Genomic DNA, 21,786 nt, shown 5'->3' on the forward strand with positions numbered 1-21,786 from the left:
ACACACAAGCACACAGAGCACAGATTGTGGGACAGTCTTTGCCACTGCAGTGATGTCAAAGTAAGAAAGCACTTCAAGTGGAAAGCCCCAGCGCCCTCGACAATCTGGACTCTCCAAAAACCAGAAGACACTTTTTGACGGAGGGCCAGGGATCCGAAAAGGCCCTTCAGCCGATGATAGTTGTTGCTGCCCCGGCCGGGTGTCTTCTTACCACAGGTCGCTTTTGCAGCCCGCCTTCGGGGCCGAGGCTCTCTTGGGCAGCAGCGCGGCATGCACGCCGGGGATCACGCCTCCCGCGGGGATGGTGACTCTGCCCAGCACCCGGCAGAGCTCCTGGTCGAAGCGGACGGCCAGCTGCAGGTGCCGGGGGTGATGCGGCTCTTCTTGTCGTCCCGGGCCGCGTTGCCGGCCAGCTCCAGGATTTCGGAAGTCAAGTACTCCAGCACCGCGGCCAGAAAGACCGGGGCACCGGCGCCCACCCGCTCGGCGTAGCGGCCCTTCGGAAGCAGCCTGTGCACCCGGCCCACGGGGAACTGCAGCCCGGCGCGGGAGGAGCGGCTGCGGGCCTTAGCGCGGGTCTTCCCTCCTTGACTCCCCCGGGCAGACATGGCGAACCACACCCAACACAAACCAAAACAATGACGTCTCTCCAAGACGGCAGCCTATAAAGACTCAGGGATGGCGTCATTGGTTAATAACGGAAGACACAACTTTCCATTGGAGAGAAGGACGTTGTAATTGTCACCAATCAGAGCCCCAGCAGGGTATTAGGACGGAAGCCGGAGGGAGGAAGGAGGAGGGCTTATACCGACCAATGAGAAGAGAGCTGCTGCAGCTGTTTTACACACACCATTTGAATATAGGAGTCGGGCGTGTTCTTTATTACTCATTTGTCCCTCGGTCACTGTGAGCTGCCGCTGACCCCTGGACCACGTAACTGATGAGCCAAAGGGAAACTGTTTCATCTGATCCTGCTAACATTTAGTGTAAACAATTAATCGAAGCGTTGCTGATATGGTTCTTTCAGGTGAAATGAGATATTACACCCTCTACACGATTTATGCGCAAAGTAAAAGAAAAATGAAAAATTGTGCATTCAATGCTTTCGTTTCCAAGTACCTAGTACGAGTTAAAAGGTACTCCTGCGTATTCACAGCGCTGGGCGCCACCCCTAGACACCGGGCACATAATTTAAAACATAGATGCCAAGGTTCCAGATTGTTATGCGTTACATTTTCATAATTTCAGTGTAATTATGAGTGACATTCAACGACTATGAGTGACACTTTCCCACAAGCAAAATCAAGCAATGAAGATGAGGGAAACATATATGGAAGGGCACTCATCTAGTATCCTTGTGATCTGATTGTACAGTAAAACAATTGTGTAACTGTGCAGTATATTTTAAGTGTTTGATCTGGAGCACAAACTGAGGATTGAAAACATACCACAGTAGTTTGGGTTGGCTTTGCTAATAAGAATACATTTCTAACCAAACTAATCCCTTTTAGCAACATTAGGGTCTGTGATATGCATGATGCATGTCAGGGCTTTAAGTGGGGAAAAAACTGGGGGTGCCCAAAAGGGGTAGGGAAAACCTCAAAGGGGTGTGGCCTAGCTAAGTAGGGGCATGGTCTAAATAGAGATAACTAGTGTAGCAGTACCCCTTGCTCTGACAAGCCTTCAGCTTTAGGACTCCTCAGAGCCACCCCCTTTCTCCCCCGCCGTATGTGGCAGCCCAGGCTGAGACAGCTTCCCAGGCACACACACAGCCGCACCCGAGTACTTCACAGGTCTTTAAAAGACCATTTGCATGTTAATGATTCTTTGTCGTTCTTTCACCCCTTCTTAGAGCCCCTGCATCTCCACACTTTCTACTACTTTTTGTTCAACAGTGCAACCGCTCCCTCCTCCCCTTTGTCGCCCCGTGGGTATGCCAGTGGGTGATTGTCACCAGGACACTGAATAGGTCCCTCTGTGGCTTTAACACTGGCGGTAAACACGCCAAGAGGCTTGTGGTGTTCCAAACAACTGGGTGATGCTGCAGGCCAGCGTCGCAGCGCACAAAATCAGCCTCCTGTTCTCACACTTGCAAAATAGGGCTGTCACATCCTCGTTATGATGCGGTCACGTATGCTATTACAGTCGGGAAGAGCGTCTTGCATGGTACCCTACCACATTCCGATACATGGGGATATTCATATATCGTGACCCTACTGACGTGCTAGAGGGCAACCTGATGCGGACGATTACTTCGCTCACAGCGCAAGTAGCGTTTTGGAACTCCCTCCCATTAAACGTCCCAAGCCGTATCACCCTAACGAAAATTGTGGTGTTACCCAGGCTACTGTATTTCTATGCCAACCTACCAGTTTATATCCCTACTCGCATATTTTGGGAACTCGAGACTCTGATCAGGAAGCTGATCTGGAATGCGGGACGACCTAGAGTCGCGCTACAGACACTATACGTGCTGGTAGAGGCTGGTGGACTGGCTGTCCCCAACCAGGAGTTATACTACCTAGCTGCGCAACTGCAATGGGTGGCCTACTGGTTGAGTGGGAAAAATCTGTCTGACACAGCTACGGGCACTACGGTCACAACCATCACACAGATAAATGCGTAGTTTCACCCACTGGCGAAATCCCGCTACCCCACACAGATATACCTAGCGGTGGTGCGGAAGTGCTACATGCGCAGACTCAGGCTCACAAGCCGCACCAATCCGTATGCCCTGAATCTGCCATTGTTGGGGACGCCTTGGGACAATGGCGCGCTCACGGAAGCGGCGCTGAGCAGTTGGACGCGAGCCGAAGTAGACACACTGGGCGACCTATACGAGGAGAGCGCTTTAATCCCATTCGAGACATTGGCCGCTGACACGGAACTGCCCATCGGACAGTTCCTTACACATGCAGCACTCATACGCACACTAACACGTGCTTGGGGGGATTTGACGGTAGAATTGCCGACCCATCTGTTAGTACAGTACTTGCACGTGATGGGTAACGGGTCCCACTTGTTGCATTGGCTTGCGCAGACCCTACACATACATACACAATTTTCCCCACAGCGCTTACGTGATAAGTGGACTGCGGATAGAGGACGGGACTCGACTGACAAGGAATGGGCGACGATATTGGCTGAGACCCTTAATATCCCGCGTAATTCCCGTTTTAAAATTATTCAACACTATGTAATACATAGGGCGTACCTGTCCCCAGATAAAATAAATTGTTACTTCGGGCTGACTACGACAGCTTGTCCCAGGTGCAATTTAGTGGATGCGAGTTTCTTGCACATGCTCTGGGCCTGCCCTTTCCTGTGCAGCTACTGGGAGGCGGTATCGCCACACTAGCAGCAGGGGCAGGAGGGAGACTACCACACACATGGGAGGCCTGCCTGTTAGGCCTTTATAAAAGGACTAAATTGACGAGGGTTCCGGCCAGATTCTGGGACCTCGGATTAATCACAGTAAAAAGGCTCATCACCAAACGCTGGAAGAATGGCGAACCCCCACAAGTCATACACTGCCGGCACTTCTTTGACATCTGGGCGAAAGCGGAGAGCGTATCTTTGCATAGAGAGGAGACAGCGGGCACCCGAAAATACCCCATAGCTCAGGCCTGGGATGATGCCTTAACCGCCTTCCACTAGGCATGCTTACAGAGAGGTATAGTTTAGGCTCAATTTCCTTTCCTCACTGCTCCTACACAAACATCAGGACGGGATGCCCCCCCTCCTTGTGACACCCCCGCAATAGTGCTCTTGCATGGAGGTTATCTTAGCAGACAGGCGCTTCCACGGGCATATCTACGTAGCCCTGCGAGGGGCGATTTTGGAGGTTTTCTTTCCTCCTCCCCCCCCTCCCCCGCGCACGCCGAATCAATCGGCTATCGCACTTGACGACTTACACTGATGGTAGAGATCCATACACACCCATGCTTACCCCCGTTATTTTTTGTTTATTTTAATTTTGCATTTGCACACTATTCAGTCCCTGTTCTTACGGGATTCAGTTCAATGGTTATCACGTTTAATAAAAGTGTTGAATGTTGATTTACACATGGACCCTACTGGACTCCACCCAGAGACCGCTTTCGCGGATTGCAAGGTGCTGACACGTCACAACCCTTGGGACCGATTTTGCCTTGTTTGGGCAGTACACGGGGGATACGCCATTGGGGACGGGGACATTGTAACACGATAATCGATGACCTGACATATTGAGATACTCAGAAGGTCCAGACCTAATCTACCATAGCATACCCTCTGCCTGAAATGGCGCCTCTAGATCGGAGTATGCCCGATCTCAGTTGCCGATCCTACACATGACTACTCATATGGGACCCTGACTCGTGCCTACATTGCTTGTTTCAAAAATATGGTGACTTAACCCAATTGTTTGCCTTACAGGTTGCATGTGGCAGTGGAGCCTGTTACAGTAAATCACTGTGGCCTATGTATATCCATGCACAGATATGTTTGAAATGTTTGACGTTTCCCTTCTCCCTGTTGGGATCAAGAGAAGGATATGTGGGAAAACAAGCAGTGTGCCACTGACATAAGAAAGTTGTTTTCAGTGTTGTCCTGATGTAAACTCATGAACGAAATACAATTATAACAACAATAAAAATATGTTTGTATTATTTCACGTCTAACTTTTGTTTGACTGGACTTTTACAAGGAAGTTTCCCATGATCAGAAGTAAAGAAGAGATATCAAAATGTAGGCAGTTTCTCACACGAATTGGTTTAAGCTGCTAAATGATCCCACTTGAGTTACCATTGATCGACACAATGGTGTGATGAAAGCACACTAACCAGGAGTTGTGGGCACTCTAGTTGCGCCTCTGATCGAGCTGGTGTGGGGATGCCAGGGGTACTGGGAGTGCATTAGCTTAATTTGCTTAAGTATGTGTGTAACAATAGACCAAGAAAAAAAAAAAAAGAAAACAGACTTCCTCTGCAAGGCCCAAAAATAGAGCCCGATAGAGACCCGTTTCGTGACCCCCTAAAACTAACTTCCGGTGCTCGGACCCAGACAGACCAGGCCCACTTAAAGCCCTGATGCATGTTCTTTGTAGCAGGCACATTAACCCTTTAGACTACTGGTGAGTCAACTTGCACTGGGCAAATCTCTGATCTCTACCAGGAGGAACATTAAGCCCCACGTTCTCTTTGACTTAACAACGGAGTCAGTGCTGGGAAAATAACATCTGCTGCTCAGCCTGTACACTGTAGCAGCAGCCTGTGGGGTCACTCTCACTGCAGACTGCTGCTTAGACTGTGGGCAGTGCTGTGATGTGCTGGAGACAGTTGCCAGTCCAGAGAGTGCAGGCTAGCACAGTGACATAGATGATTCTGAGGCTCCTCTCCGCATACCATAGAGTACTGGGTTGCATCTAAACTGCAGTAGTAGATTGTAATGTTTTTAAGGAAACATGAGCATTCTTTTTTTCAGAGAAAGGTCTGAATTTTCTACATCTTTTTCAAGGTGTAGTTCATTCACGGTTAAGCATTACTCTGTCTCTTTGGCACAGATTAATTAGGGAGAATGGTACCCTGCTTCACAGCTTATTTTGTCCCATGTCAGCTGTGTGTGTCTCTTCTACTGTTCAACATTTTTTTATATCTCTGTAATGGAACAACCTCAAATCTCAGTCAACCAGATCTCATTTTGTAATAACTATTGTAGCTGATCCCAGCACCTTAAGGCTCTCTGCAACAGTGAGAGCGAAGGTGTGAACAATGTATGTTCTGATCCTTTACGAGAATCTCTTTAATTGTTCTTTCTTTAAACTAGAATACCATTTAGCTCAAACTGAAACAAATCAACACAGGATCGGCAATTTATTCTTTGAATGTTTCTCTATTTTTAGGCAACATTTACAAGTGATGGGGGAGCACTGTATTATAACACTAAGTTTTGGCTCTTCTACCTGAAAAAGTGATCAGAAATCAAATGTGAAATACTCATCACATTTGAAGAGGGCATGGCGTGACTGGCACACAGTCTTCAGAGCGTTCAGGCCCTCAGCACATTCTCTTACCGTGATAGCCCCTGGAGAACACTCAATTCCCCCTCGCCCCCTTCCAACAGGGGAAGGCAACATATGTCAAGGAGGACTCCCTTGTCCTTAAATTTAATTCCGGTGGCAGCAATTCTTGGTGGCCCTGGCTGGTTGCAATAAGATTTTTAAATTGAAAACATTCTGCCTGCGCCAACTGGAGCCTTTCAGTCCCTTACACAAGCGAGGCCGCTGCTGAACTTCTTCCTTTAGCAGCACTAACACTGCATGGACCGCCTGGCAGTAGTAAACTTCGCTGTGTTGAGCAGGCCATACAGCTGCACACATGTGCATACTATACTGACCAATTATTGCCAGGGGAGATTTGCAGGTCAGCCTACCTACATAACAGAAGCTAAACACCATCCAATCAGGGTGAACCATCAAAGCATCAAGCATAGCAGAACTCGCAAAGGCTGCTGTGCCCCGTCTGCTTTGTGTTTCTGTAACCTAACAAAATATCAGACTCTACAAAACATAAAAAACGGTAATACACTCACCTTTTAAGTGCGCTGATTTGCGTGACAATCGCTTTACATGCGGTAATGTAACTTAAAATGCGTTAGTGTCACGCAAGATGTGTGACACTTGGCAGGGCTGCATACTGAAGGCAGAGATGAGGAACTCATATGTGACATGGTGATGGCTCTTAAAAGAGCCTTTGTGGTGTATGGAGTCCACTCAAGCCCTCTTGCCTTAGATAGAGTGGTTGAAGTACATTATAAAAAAGCATGGGAACTGTGATGTTGCATCCTCTTGAAATGACCACATGATCTCTTTTTGTGACTCAGTGTTACTGCAGTTCTCCTTCCTACGTTCATCTGTTGACACACAACACATATGTGACACAATGCTTCAGCCATCAGTCTGATCCTGCGGTTGAACGTCTGCCGAAACAGATGCACCATAGCATCTCTACCTACATGTCTATGGTGATGTCTCTCCAAGTGGTGGCTGGTGAATTTTGAAAGTGGTGTGGCATAAGACTGAATCCTGAATTGGACCATACAAGCAAATGTTGTGAGTTAGAACAACTGTTACCCTGGGATTTCATGGGTGGGTGTCTCCCAGTGTATAGATTTATAATTAATGATAGTAAATCTATATGCAGCTATATAAACATACCTGAGGTATATTTTCACAGTTGATATCCTGCGTAGATTATTCCTGTAGCACAATACTTTTGTGGATGGCATTCAGAAACAAAAATCCTGGGGCAGATTTACAAGCCCCTTGCGCTGCCAGTATGTCACTTTTTGTGAAGCACTGGCAGCGCATTTCTCTTTCCCATATGTACAAGGGCAGGAAAATCCACCCAGCGCGGCTTTTCCTATCTTTGTAAATACGGTCCCTTTACACGCAGCACTTTGCGTGAAAGGGGCATTTCATGGGTGTTGCTGTGGGTGCTCCCATGCAAAAGCCATGGAACCAGACACATTTCCAGATTTACGAGATTCGTAAACCTGGAAATGCATCAGTATGTTACGCCACCCTAGGGATGGCGTAGCGAGGCGCAACGAGGAGAACTGTTTTCATTTATCCTAGTTTTTTTCCTCTTTCAATGTGTGCTGCATTCTACAGCACGCATTGAAAGAGAAAAATGCCTGTAGTGATTGTTTTCGTGCAGGAAGGTGCCCCTTCCTGCACAAAAACAATCTGCCCATGACGCAGGCGGGGAGAGCACAGGAATGCGACATATCATTGTAAATATGTTGCATTCCTGTGCTCTGAAAGTGCCGCAGCGTGGCGGTGTCAAAGGGCTGCAGCATTTTCTTGTAAATCTGCCCCCCCCTCATTTGTACCCTCTATGTCCTTCTGTCTCCTCACCCCCATTCACTACTCTGTTTCTTTCTCTATGCTCTTCATAGCTGCCAAGGTTTCAAATTGCTATGTGTGACATTTTCATAATTTCATTGTAATTATGAGTGACATTTCAACAACTATGAATGGCACTTTATCACAAGCAAAAATCAAGCAATGGAACATATGGAGAAACATATAAATATCAGAAATGACACCCACTTGAGCAACAAGAAACTCTAAGAAGTGCACTAACAGGGGCCTGCCAGCGAGCTGCTCTACCAATCAATGCTGCCCGTGCAGAGTGGCGCCCTGAGTAAAAGCAACCATGAAAACTAAAACAAAATCAGAAAAATCTCATGGGATGTGTAGAGATGAGATCCAGTGTTGAAACCCGCATATTTATACCATATGCCAATGTTGGCAACTTAGCGCCTCATTATAACATCCCTAAAACAAACAAAGTTATCCTCCAAGCGGTGGAAACAATCCTTTTAAACATGCGGCGGAGCAGTGGCGTAATAAAACTTGAGGGGGCCCCCTGCAAAGCCCATGGAGGGGACCCCCCACCCCCCGGTGGCCTGGCCCACCACCTTCTTCTTTGCCCTACTACCCAGAAATCTAGAATATTTTGATTTGAAATCTCCAACATTTAAATGAAATGCCTCTATATTGTCTTTCTCTAAGTGCTAATAAGAAAATGGGAAATACTCTTAACATACAAGCTGTTCCATTTGTAACAATACTGTCAAAAGCAGATTACTTAACTGAGGCAGCAATCAGAAGAATGCCAAGGGGAGCGATCCTTTTGTCTCAGAAACTGCCTATGGCTGAAGAACAAAGAACAACTATGAAGGGTCTGTACCTTCTCCTCCAGTCAGCAAAAATGCCCTTTACCCTGTTACTTCACAAGTAAGCCGACACACAAACCTATAAATTAACGATATTGAGTCAAGAATAAGTGAAGAAAAATAGTGTGGTATCAAAGAGCAATGGTGGACGGCAAGGTATGGGAAATCCTCTGTGCAAGATAATGGATTAAAACAATGTCTATCAAATGCCATTTTGTGTATATGGTATTGTAGGATATGTGTCATTACATTATTGATTAACTTTTATAACGAACAATACCCTCTTAATTGTTTTTGGCGGCTGCTGCGGGTGCATAATACACTCACCTATTTTACTGCGATTGGTACTTGTGATCGGAAAGATGCAAGAGGATATTCTACAACAAACACAGTAACACAATGTAAAACATTACCAGAACACAAACCAGATACCTGCAGGTTGGTTACACGCAGGGATCCGAACCAGGGGCATTTGTTTTTCCCTATTTTTATGTTGTTTCAAACCTGACTAGTAGTTTGGAAACACTGGGTCCATGGGGTAGCTGCATACATTTCTGAAGCCATCTTATTTAGTGTTGAACCTTGAGGTGCTTGATACCTAGAGACCTATGTACCAAGCTCCTTAAGCTTATAGACAGTGGGTGTATCTGTAACTAATAAAGTAAAAGAGAACAGCAGTTGATACATATACATTTTTGTGGCGATATGTTGAGTGTTTTTTTTTTCAGTTATGTTGTTTTGAAACTCTTACGCCGCATTGCTGTATGGCAAAGACTCACTACTACATGGAACAGGCCACAGAGCTGCGGCTGATGTAAATGCTGAGAGCAGCCAAACAACAACCTCTGAGACTCTTTTGCCCTGAGGAAATTTCACTCACCGTTCCCCTCTTCGCACGTTAATACCATCTTCGGTTCTGTTCAGTGGCGCTTCAATGCTTGTTTGGCTTTGTATGAGCGATGGCGGTTTACAGTTTTTAAAACTAAGTTGCTGAGGGTGTGGTGTTTTGCTACCTGCGTAAAAGTGGTAAGTTACACCTCGTTTCCATGTGGGGGAAGTGGGGAGCGTTACTGCTCAGGTGAGTGGTGCAGGGGCGGTGGGTGACATTTTAAAGTGGTGGGGCGCAAAGTGATTTGAATACAGCAGCGTAGCGAGCGAGCGCAGCGAGCGAGCCCGAACCCCAAAAGGGGGGTTTGGGGGGATAACCCCCCCCAAGAAAATTTTGAAAAAAAAGAAGAAAAATTGTGCATTTTCAAGCAAATTTGAGAAAGCAGGAAGGTTAATAAAGCAATTGTGAAAGTGCAGTTATTACATTAATAGATGGCATAACATAGGTAGCTGCTTATTCAGTATAACCACAGAGCTTCATACATTCCGTCCTATTACGCTCAGGTGATGAATTCAGACTATAAGACTTTCATGAAAATCTCAGCTCTAAGAGTAAAAGAATTTGTTGTGGGTGATGACACAAGGAAAGATCAAATCATTGCAATTGGTGGCACTGACAGAGTGAAGTTATTCTAAGATGGACTCAGCAACCATGGATAAGGCAGCACGATGGAAGGATGGCAGCCATATCAAGATCCTGCCCTACAACATTGGTACTGACTGTTACCCCATTACCAATAAACAGTTTTTGATGTGGAGTAAATAGATTCCTTGTGTTTTCACAGCTTTAAATCAGAATATTTAGCAACTAGAATGGGATGTCAATGACCCATGACTGATGCCAAGCAAGCAACAATGGTATATGCAGGAGGAGTAAAATTTAATGAACCGTTCTCAGACCATCCCCAAGGATCGCTTATAGACTAGCATCTGTCCCACCTATTAGTCATGAAAATGCACATGAGCTACCCAATTATAAAACTTTGCCCACAACCACAACAGGAGGTGCCACTGATGTGAGTAGTAAAGGCTAAATTTAAGGTGAGCATTACATAACAGAGACACGATTCAGACTCAGATACTGCTGGAAGGGGATCCAGTTGTCTTTTGGCTGGGAAGTCACTGGAGAAGCAATGAGGAATATATGTGTGACAGATTCATTACAAATCACTTAATCAGGATATTCCCAAAAAACTCTGAGTGAAAGCGACAAAACGGGAGAGATGAGCCTTGTAATTCAAACGCACCAGCAGAAAAGATGTGACTGGTTTCCTTGCCATCAACATACAATAAGCCTTTTTTTTTTAATGCAGATTTATATAGCACAAACTCGACCCAAAGGTATTGGAGCACTTTACATGAGCACCGGTTATGTTACACAGGGACACATTCAGGCACAGGGAGATTAAGTGATTTGCCCAGAATCACAGTCCTTTTAAACCCATAAGTAATTTAAACCGTGCCCCCAACCAAGGTCAGCAACAGGTGCTGCTGCACCCATCTCACCGCCCTAAAGCCGGCTCTGTATGTACTCCTCCAGGTGCTCGGAGGCCAATGTTGGGCGATTAGCAGTGGCTTACACGCACATCAAAAATAAAAGATGTGATGGATAAAGAACAAGTTGTGTTTTACTCCCACCACACATACAGCTGAAGAAGAACTGGTCCTTCAAATAACTGTCCCTAGGTCCTCTAGGCGAGGCTGGACCCGTACACAGCACCTGGATACCCTCGTGGAGCGCTCTAAAAATACACATAACCTACCCTTAAACATGAATAAAGGTGGAGGGGCAGTCGACATGTAGTGTACTGTGAGAAACCACCATGTGCTGCAAACATTAATGGGTACTCGAGCCTTCAGATCAGCAAGTTAACAGCTAACACTGAAAGCCTATCAGAAGCCAGACTTGGGCCAAGACAGAAAAACAGAAAGAAAACACTGACAAACGACACCATAGGGCCAACAGTCAGGGCGTAGGCAAAAAAACAAATCAATAAAAAACCAGCCCGTGAATTCACCACTATCATTTTTCAGACTATCGTTTGTTTAGCGACTATTAGTCATCATCCTCAAGTTTTTTTCGGATTTCAAAAATCCTTAACACCACATACAGTACAGTTTCATAATTCATCAAAACAATTAAAACATTGTTAAAATAGCAACATGATTAAAAGCAGAAGGGAATAGCAACTACACTGCCTTTGTGAATGATACAGGCTAAACAATATTTCATTAGATAAAAACTACTCTTACTAATGTGTGTAAAGAGTTCACGACACGCAGCACTAATGTATGATAAAGTGCAAGTAACAATCTATAAGGGAATAAACCTCGGGGCACATGAACAACATTTAAAAGTAAGACATGCCTGGGCTGGTCACGTGTCCCCAGATGCAAAAAGCAGAATTAAAGAATCCATATTATAACAGCGTTTTGAAGCCACGTGCAAAAAGACGGACTAGAACATACAACCTTTCAAATGCCCCTGCGGGAATGTATATCATAATGGCAATCATATAGGCATATCATGCACAGATTAATGGTTGTCTATACCACAAGCATGTCATGCACTGGTGATTATTTCAATACGACATTCCATAAATCAAATTAAATTAAATTCATATGTGGTCAAAAAAATTACACAGGCCCGATTGCCCACGTGAACAGGTGAAATTAAAGAGAGTTGTGAGACTCTAAATTAGAATGAATTGCATACAAAAGAGATCATGGCTCCAATTCCACTTTATAGTGAACGGATGCTGCAATCGGGTGAGGAGATGAGCAGAAATGGGATGTGTCAGGAGAGAAGTGTTGCTTGATGTGTTGTGTACCAGATCAAAACGTTCAGTGAACTTGTAATGCATAAGAGGTGGACGATTTTATGTGAAGGATAAGTCAGAAAATGAGATGGTGTAATCTGAATTATACCGCTGTAAAATGAGAAGTATATATTTGTTCATCAATGCCATCCATTGCAAATACCTCGCCCACCTCTTGACTAAAGTGTTATGCTAAAGAGAGCTTCAACAACTTGCATGCATGAGAAACAGTAATAGGTAGCCAGAATGTGGGAGGGTGTGGGCATCAAAAGAATGTGTTTCTGAGAAAAGAGTGATTACATAGCCTGTTCAAGTGAAAACCATACCTTTTGAGAATCATCAAGAGGGTGTGACCAAATAAATTGGTATTTGCTTGGTGCAAAACGCCCTATGATAATTAAGAAAATCAGGGAGGTTATCTCCACTTGAGACTTGGGAAGTTTTTATATTTACAGAGATATTCAAGAAGGTTTACCAAACCAAACAAATTTGGAAAGGATTTTATCTATGGAGCCAAAGAAACCCTTGGGAATCTTTATTAGGAGCATCACAGGAAGGAAAGTGATAATAGGGAGAAAAATCATTGCAATGGTATCTAACTGACCCCACCAGGAAAGATATAATAGAGGCCATTGCTGGGAAAATGTTAAAAGTTTGTCAGTTAAAAGATCTGAATTAATTTTCAATGTATGTTTGAGAGTTGGGCAGTTTCAAAACTATATTTATCGAAGCAGGCCTCTCCTGGAATTCTTCCAAAGTCAAATGCCTGGGCATTTGGTACTCTCCCTCTTTTTGGAAATCAGTTGTTCAGTTGCTCCACATATAGTTGTGTTAGACAAACAAGCAGCCACCATTTAATTCTGTTATTAGGTTCAGAGGGTAATGCACATTGACTGATCAAACAGCTTCATGTCACCAAGCAATTGCTGCCCCATAAGGAACATAGTTCCGTTTTAATGTGCGATTCCAAATTGGTAGTGCATCTGAATCTCTGACTTCACAACAATTTGTTCTGTCCATTTTTTGTCGTTATTTATTGAAGGAGCATCGCTACAAATCATGGTTTGCAGTCAAGATTAAATGAAAGGAGTTATGTCTGTCAGAGAGATGAATAAATACTGCAGACATTCGACACTTTTATCTAAAAAAATAAAAATGTTGATCTAAAGACTAAGGGCCTGATTATGAGTTTGGCTGTCTTGTGATCGCCAGACTTGTGGTGGTGGAGGAGTGCCTGTCCACTGTTTTGCTGATTATGATTTACAAAGTCATATCGGAAGTAGACTGCCTGTTGCACCAGGGAAGAGTTGTTCCCTGGCAGTGGTGCAGGAGCACCATCATGCATTATGCTGAGCAGGGACTGGCGCAGTCCTGCTCAGCATATTTTGAGTTCTTGCACCTCCAGCCTTTCCATGAACTGGTGGTGCAAGAACAAAGGGGGCCCTACATGGCCCCCATGTCCCCCACGCCATGGGGATATATTCAGGGGGGCACAACATGTCCCCCTGTCTGTATTTCCCCCAGTTCCAGCACAGCATGTACGTCACCGCCCATGCTGTGCTGGAACTTTTTGGCCATTCCCATTGCGGTGCCTGTTTTTAACCCCTTCGATGCTAATGACAAAGCCAGCTCGTCATGGGCGTTACCTGCGCTGCGCGCATGATGAGCTGGCTTTGTCATGGACCATGGGGATTTTAAATCTCAGCGCCCAGCGGGAAAACCCGCTAGCGCGCATGCGGTTAAGGCACCGCCATGGGAACAGCCAAAGTACCACGGACCGTATTACGAGTTGCACATTTTCAACTTGTAATACAGCTGGTGGTCCTTGCGCAGCTTTGGCACAGCAGAGGCGGAAATGTCGTAATCAGACCCTTAATCTGTATGTAGGTTAACTAATTACCTTACAGGTCTTCCTCTCCCCAAATGTCCACTAAATGTATTTTCAACTATCAGCTTGCTTTCCATTTTTTTTGTTATAACATGTGAACCTAGGATTGGGTGCTACCTTCAAAAACCACAACAAACACATTGTACGGACCCTACTGGATATCCTGTGAACTCAGGATATATAGAGTTGCCGCCTCTGAATGCTAACTTGAGCCTGGGGCAAGTGGGCCGGTGCATGCTCGTAGAAATTCTCAGGCAAGACTGGAAAGTTTGGTGAGCTGATTGGTGGATTACAGTGGTTAATCTATATATCCAGGGTGAGGTAAGTGCATGTCAATGTGGGTGAATGGGTAACCTTTGAGAATGGAGTGAACAAGTCACTTGTGCTGTAGATCACTCCCACTCACATTGCAATGCTGGGAAGAAATACTGCAAAATGTGAGAGTGCAACCCACACCATATGAGATGTTTAAAAGGGCTTCTCCTGGTTAGTGTATAGTTCTGATGCCAGTTGTGTTTAAGTTGATGTCACCCAACACTATGGATTTGATATTCCACTGCTATAATATATAAGCAGCTGATAAGCACACCTGAATAGAAGAGTATTGTTCTCTCAATAAAAACAACCTGAAATTCATGCAATCAAATAGATTATAGAATGTCAAATTTTATTTGTTGAACCACTGGATAGCCTAAAGGCAAAATAATAACCTTGGGGTTTGGGTGTTAGATGCACGTTGTCGGGAGGAAAAATAGTAGTGCCTGAATTTGAATGGATATTAGTAAGTGCACCAGAGATAGGGGAATGCCATACACACAAATATCTGATGCACGACTCAGGGATAAGTGGTGGGGACTTCTGTGACAAGTGTATGCTTGCGTATAAAGCCGATAGCTCAACAAAGTTTGCTCAATGCAAAAATGGCAAAAGTCAATAAACAAATGTGTTGGGTGATTTCCAAGATTTTCACTTAAAAATAAGTGAAACACGAGGAAACTGAACTACATCCACCACAATGCATTGCTGTAGGACTGGAGCAACACGTGAGCGTGCAAACCACACCCTTTATAAAGACATAATGGCTTCTTGCTGAGAAGAAGAAAAGTCTCATATTAGTTATCTCAGCAAGTGACAAGTATCAAACTTTGCTTTTTCTTTGTAGCACTATATCTGACTCCATCGTGTAAACACCCATGAATTGAAAGACGCATCACCTAGGATCGACATCTGCGGAAGGACTGGGGCAACAAGAGGTTAAATTACATGATGTGGGAAAGCGTTTTGAGATACCTAAGAGCCTAAAGGGGCGGGCGTCAGAGTGCCTAAAGGTAGGCCCTCTTGGGACTGAGGAGGGGCAGATGGAGCAATTTGCTGTGGCGGGAGTGCTCAGATTGCACATCTCGGAACCAGTGAGCAATGTTTTTGCGCGGTCTGAAAATAACGCGCCAATTCATAAAAAAATATTGAGTTAAACGAATCCATTTTACTCACTGCAGGTGCACAGAACAGTCGCTGTGCTCTGCGCCAGCAAAGTCGGTCACGATACCGCCCCAGGCGTGATAGTTAGGGTCAACCCGCTGATACCACGCGAGCAATCATCCCTTGCTGCGGGCACCAGTAAATGGGAGCGACACTATGTTTAAATGTAAAGAAGCAATCCACACACTTTTAAATTAGGCCATTAGAAAAACGAGATGATTATGTGTTAGAGCGAGTAATGGTTATGTTTTTTTAATTCTCCATAGTTCTGCTCAGTGGAATATGTGATGTGAAGGCATTGTGATCATTAAGCATGGAACTGACTTTCATGTCAGTTCTTTTAAGATGTTCGCAAGAAGCACACATGGACTAATGAAGGACATCGACGAGTGCGGCTCAGCATACTAAAATAACGCATTTACAAAGAAAGAACAAGGATCAGGAACAGAAATCACAGGCAGTATGCTAAAAAGTTCCTCCTGCGGTATCTGTTCACCGCATTTTAAACATTAAAAGTGTCCGGTAAAATTAATCAGAATAAGCCTTAACCAAGCCACTGATTAATGAACATAGATGGCTGATGGCCGATATCATTTTTCTTCAAAACCATGAGCCCACACAGCTTTAGTATCGTATCACATGATTATTACAACAACCAAACTTAAAATATCAATCACTCACTGCACAAACAATCTATGCATGTATGGAAACTTAAAATAGCACTACCTCCTCGTTCATCTTGATTCATTTCAGTCCTTACTGAATATGCTAATGTTGTCCACACAAAAACATAATTTACCTATCCAAGCTAAAATATAAACAAGCATTACATTGGAATTATCAGCGCCGAGTCAGACACGAAATACCATGTGTTGCTGCAGTCGCACGCTGCTCCGATGCGCTCCACATCCTGTTAGCTCCTCAGCTTGCGGCTGCCACGTCATCACAAAACCAGCCAATTCCAAATACCCCCACGCGCGGCATCCAATGATGGAAGCTGCGGGGCTGACAAGCCAATCCTGATTGGCTAGAGGGGCATTTTTGCTGCTCGCCCTGTCGCCCTTTGTGAACCCGGGCTGTTTAGGCGAACAGCACCCCTGGGTCCCGCTGGGGACCTTACAGAGCGCATGCTTGAGGAAGTATCCAACTTTCCCAAGCATGCGCACTCCCCATCGGGATTGCGCAACTATCGGGATTGCGCAACTGCAGCAGGCCACCTGGCGGCTGATTGTTGCAATGAATGTATTGCAATGTATTTATTTTATTTAGAGCAGGATTGCGGCCGGCGGCAGCGATGCGGGTCCATGTGGTGGCTTGTGGGGCTACGCCCCTACGCCCCAATGGACGCACCGCTGCTGGAGTGGTGGGCACAGATTTCGTCGCCGGACAGGCAGCAGAGAAAGCACTGGCAGGGCAAGGAGACTACGCCATTTAATATAAAGAGCAGAGCCTCAGAGGCCTTATATAGCGCGAACTTGACTCAAGAGGGTATCAGAGCGCTTTACATTTAGGATCGTTCCGTTAAAAGTTACATCAGTTACAAGAGCATAGGAAGGTACAGTACACAAAAACAATGTTGCAAGAATTTGTAGGAGGGAGGGGAGGAAGGAGTCATAGAGGGGAGACGAGGGGGAACTGTGCCCAATGTCTGGCTGAGTAGGTGACTGTCCAGTGTCCAGAAGAGGGTCTATGATATCCAGGTAAACACTACATAATCTAGCCATGAGATCACGAAATGCAAAAACTTTATGGAAGGGAAGCAACTCATTTGAAACAATTTTAAATAGAAGCCAATTTCAGCTGTATTATTGATTCAAGTGGCATCAAAAACTTGGAGATCTACATAAACTACTAGATGCTCTACTAAAAGTAAAAGGTTTGAATATGGATCAAGCCCCTCTGTATGCCAAGACACGTTGTTCCCCACACTGTTCCCATAGACATGATCACCAGTTTTGTTCCAGTGAGCTTGAGCTTCTTTGCTGCCTTCCTTTGGGCAATTCCTTTATTCCAGTTGAGGACACTTTGTCTTCACTTCAGTGACTGTAGCTTCAGCTTAAAAACGAGTTACATCCTTTTAGTATAAATGTACAACAATGTGCCAGAGCTAATCAATTTAAGCAAGGATAGCAGATAAAGAGAACAAAATAATTGTACCGATTCCTCTATGGCCCAAAATGGAAAGGCAACACAGCGGGAGGAGAATAGAGGTATTCACGTCAGACTGAGTCCATTTTACAAACACTGCTGAGTTTCAGGACACATGCTGCAGAGTACCAGATGTAAAAATCCACCCATGTCAGGGTAAAAGACATTGGGTGTCACATTCAAGGAACACACCTGTTTGCCTACAGAATACGGGTTTACAGAGACCATTGCTAAGGCAGTGGAGTGTCTGTCATATTTAACAATGTGTCACTGCAAAGGACACTTCACGTTTGAAACAGGACAATCTATACTGGGTATCGTGTTTAAAGAAGCGTCTATGTCAGAGAAAAGGATACTTACTGGTACTCACATATCTACGTGGCTACTGTTTAATGTTGTGCTTGACGACCAGAGTTGTGAACTTAGTGTTTGTCGCTGCACCTAGGAGAGAAGCTGCAAAAGAGGTGGGAGGGTAGGGATATGTATTTGAACAGGACTATTGATGGGTACAGTTAGTGAGAAAGAGAGCATTTGCGTGCAGGCTGTGGCTTGTGTGGTGTTTTTGCCACATGTGTGCATGGCAAAGAAAGCTCAACCTGTGTGGCCACTAGCGTGGAGCTGCGCATACACAATGTTTGAGAAACGTGTGACAATAGGCACAGTCATGCAACCCTAGTCAGGACGTATGATACTCACACAATTAACCCTCTGCCAGTACAGAAATTTCAGATGTCACGTTTAGACGGCTAGTAGTGTTCAAGGCAATGGGTGTTTAATAAAACTTTTATATAGCGCGAACTTGACTTGGCATCGGGTATCAGAACTCTTTACATAGCACCAGTTGCGTTACATGAGGACATATTCATTGTTGTTATGCACAGGGAAATTAAGTGATTTGCCCAGAATTACAGGATGTTCAGCGTCATTGCCGAGACTCGAACCCGGTTCCCCAGATTCGACAACGTTAATGATAGTGCCAGCAAACAGGGCAATGACAAAGTGCATGGGCACTGGATCTCTGTTTCAAGCAGTCTGAGAGCATTTGAGGAGGAATCTATGGACAATTTCCTCACAGCATCCACCAAAGCAGTACAAATGTGAAAGGCATGTAAATGTCGCAACTGAAGCTGTTGCCAATCCACAGCGCTGAGATACGGGTAACTCACTGTAGTTGTGTATGCCATGTTCCAAGTCCAGTGGTGTTAAACAAAATGATGAGGACCCCCTGCCGAATGTCATAAGGGACGCCTGAGTCACCCATATCTCACAGATATGCATTTGTCTTAGCTCAATTGGTGCGCCAAAATATGATTCCGAATGTGGGTGCAGAAATAGAAGGGCCATAAGATAATGGATTAAATAAATATGTATATTAGAAGAAATTTTAATTTCTCATCAGTAGCAATAGTGAACGACTTCCAACGCACTGATTCCAAGAGGCCCTGTTCTCAAGGAAAGTGGGTCGCGTGGGTCTCGAAGCCCATCAACAGGCTGAGCTGAACACAGGAACCTTTTGTTGAACCGGGGCAGAGGCAGTGCGCACTAAGAGGCCGCAGAAATAGAAATCCAATGTAAAGTCACAATGGAGGCCTGGTAAACACACCCAGCCTTGCGGGTACACTGTGCTCGTGGCCTGGTGAAGCAAGACAGAGTGAGTTAAAACTCTCCTATACCACGTAGCACGTGTGGTGACAGTGACATGTTTAACACACACTGCTTTACATGGCACACCTTCTACCCTGCCCGTGCCTGCAACAAACCCACACAATACCTAATTAAGGTTTACTATGTTAACATCCATATTTTTACAAGAGTGTTAACGAAAATATTTCAAAAGAGTGTCATCACCTCTTCACCCACCAGCCTTCAGCATACTGTATTAAACCCTCTGGGTGAACCACATTGGCACACAGGCATTGTCTTCCAAGGTGGGGGTTACATTTAATACGGTCTTGAAGGCACAGGAAACTGTGTCAATCCCAAACACCCCTCTTAGGTCAGAGATCATTTATTAGTCTTATCATACAAAAGGGCACTGGGTGCTGCCTTTAACAGCCCTGTAGGGAAAGAAGACACCAGGGACCACATGTAACAGTCCTGCCAGGGAAGGAGATGCTTGTGTCCACATTTATTAACGTCTGGATAGTAGACAAAAATATTTCTCCCTTTCCCGACTTGTCGGGTCACAGGATGACAGGCTAAAGTATTATAAAGTGTTGTAAGGAGGTGAAACAAAGAGTGTTCTGAGGAAGCGGGTTGCAGACCTCACTTTCATTGGCACTTTGCAGTCACCACAACTGTCACTGCTTTATTTCATTCTTGCTCCTTACCTGCCAACTGCCTCCGCAGCAGCAGCGCTGATTGAGGCTCGGTCATGCTCATGCTTCACTTGGGAAAGGGGAAGGGAGCAGGCTTCGGGCGTATAAACTCTGGTCAGCAAGTGCCCCAGATAACACCGCTAAGAGAGTGTTATGAAGAAGAGACTCAGAGGCTCGGTCGGGGCCCGCACATGCGCAGTTGTGCACCATTCAATTAATAAAGAGCGGGCTTCTGAAGCACTGGGGGGCGTCCACACCATTTCATTAAAGACGAGCCTCTGAGGCCCGGCTGGGGCCCAGGCGTGCGTGCACCATTTAATATATTAAGAGGCCGGGCGCACCATTTAAATTCATGATGAAGACAAGTGAGGGGGCCCCTGGAGCACGGGGTCCCCCCCGCAATGCGTGGGCTGCGGGGGCCTGTGTTACGCCCCTGCGGCGGAGTTAATTTACAAACACGTGTCAAGAAATATAAGAAATACGTGACCCTCTGCAGTGAATCATAATGTGCTCACTCACCATGCCTACTACGTGAAAATAATACCAATCACTCGACTCCCTAGTCAATGCACATGAATAGTGATAATTACAATTGTAAAAAGCACAAATGTAGTGATTGCTGCCTAGATTAACAATATATTAACTATGACCTTAAACCCGATGATACAGTTCAGACACAAAAGTTTACATGCACCCTGTCATTGAAAACAAAAATGAAAAAAAAATGAATCAATGCTCCATGAGCAATTATTCGCCGTTTGCTTATGTATAAAGATGAGCAACAGCATTTCACTGCGTGCGGCACTAATGTCCTCTTACTGAAAAATGCACCACATTCTTGTTATATGTTGACTTACCAATTCGTCTCCTCCCAGAACTCCTTGAAGCACAACTCCTGGAAGCCCGCCACAATCCACTGTGTTTGCTCTGTTCTTATACTGCAGCCCCCAGGCTGAGACAGCGTGACTCTCGCTCAGTGACGATGTGCCCTCTCACAGCGGTCGCATGATCATCCAGCACTCTCCCTCACCAAGTGGCCTTGAGTCAGTCGGCCGGGCCCGGCCCGGGCTGATCTGAAGTAATTCGCCGGCGGGTGGTGTGGCCAATTATTCAGCTCCTGGGCCTGTCAGTCCTGCTCCAGTCTGGGCAGACCTGCAGGGCAGGACAGGGACCGAGGTCACTGCGAAAAGCAGCGTGGTTGGTGTGAGCCAGCCACTGAGCACCATGATGCCCAGGCCCCTGGCCGGCCCCGCAAACCAGTGAGGCTGACCACACAGTCAAGCCGCTCGCTCTGGAGGCAGCAGCAGAGTCTTTACAAAATGTAATAGCGCCCTTTGGTAGCAGGATGTCACGTCACATGCTCTTGCGGCGCTACGGCAAGTCTGAAACTTGTGTCATTCAGCCCCATGGTGCCACGGAAATTAAAAAAGATACATTGTAGCAGAACTAGGTTAGGCTGCCGCTGTGAGGCTGAACCTGCTCAGCTCCTGGGAGCGCCCAAAGCCTGTGGGAGTAGCCAGTACAG

The sequence above is a fragment of the Lissotriton helveticus genome, chromosome 4_1, assembly GCF_964261635.1.
Source record: "Lissotriton helveticus chromosome 4_1, aLisHel1.1, whole genome shotgun sequence".
Lineage (NCBI taxonomy): Eukaryota > Metazoa > Chordata > Amphibia > Caudata > Salamandridae > Lissotriton > Lissotriton helveticus.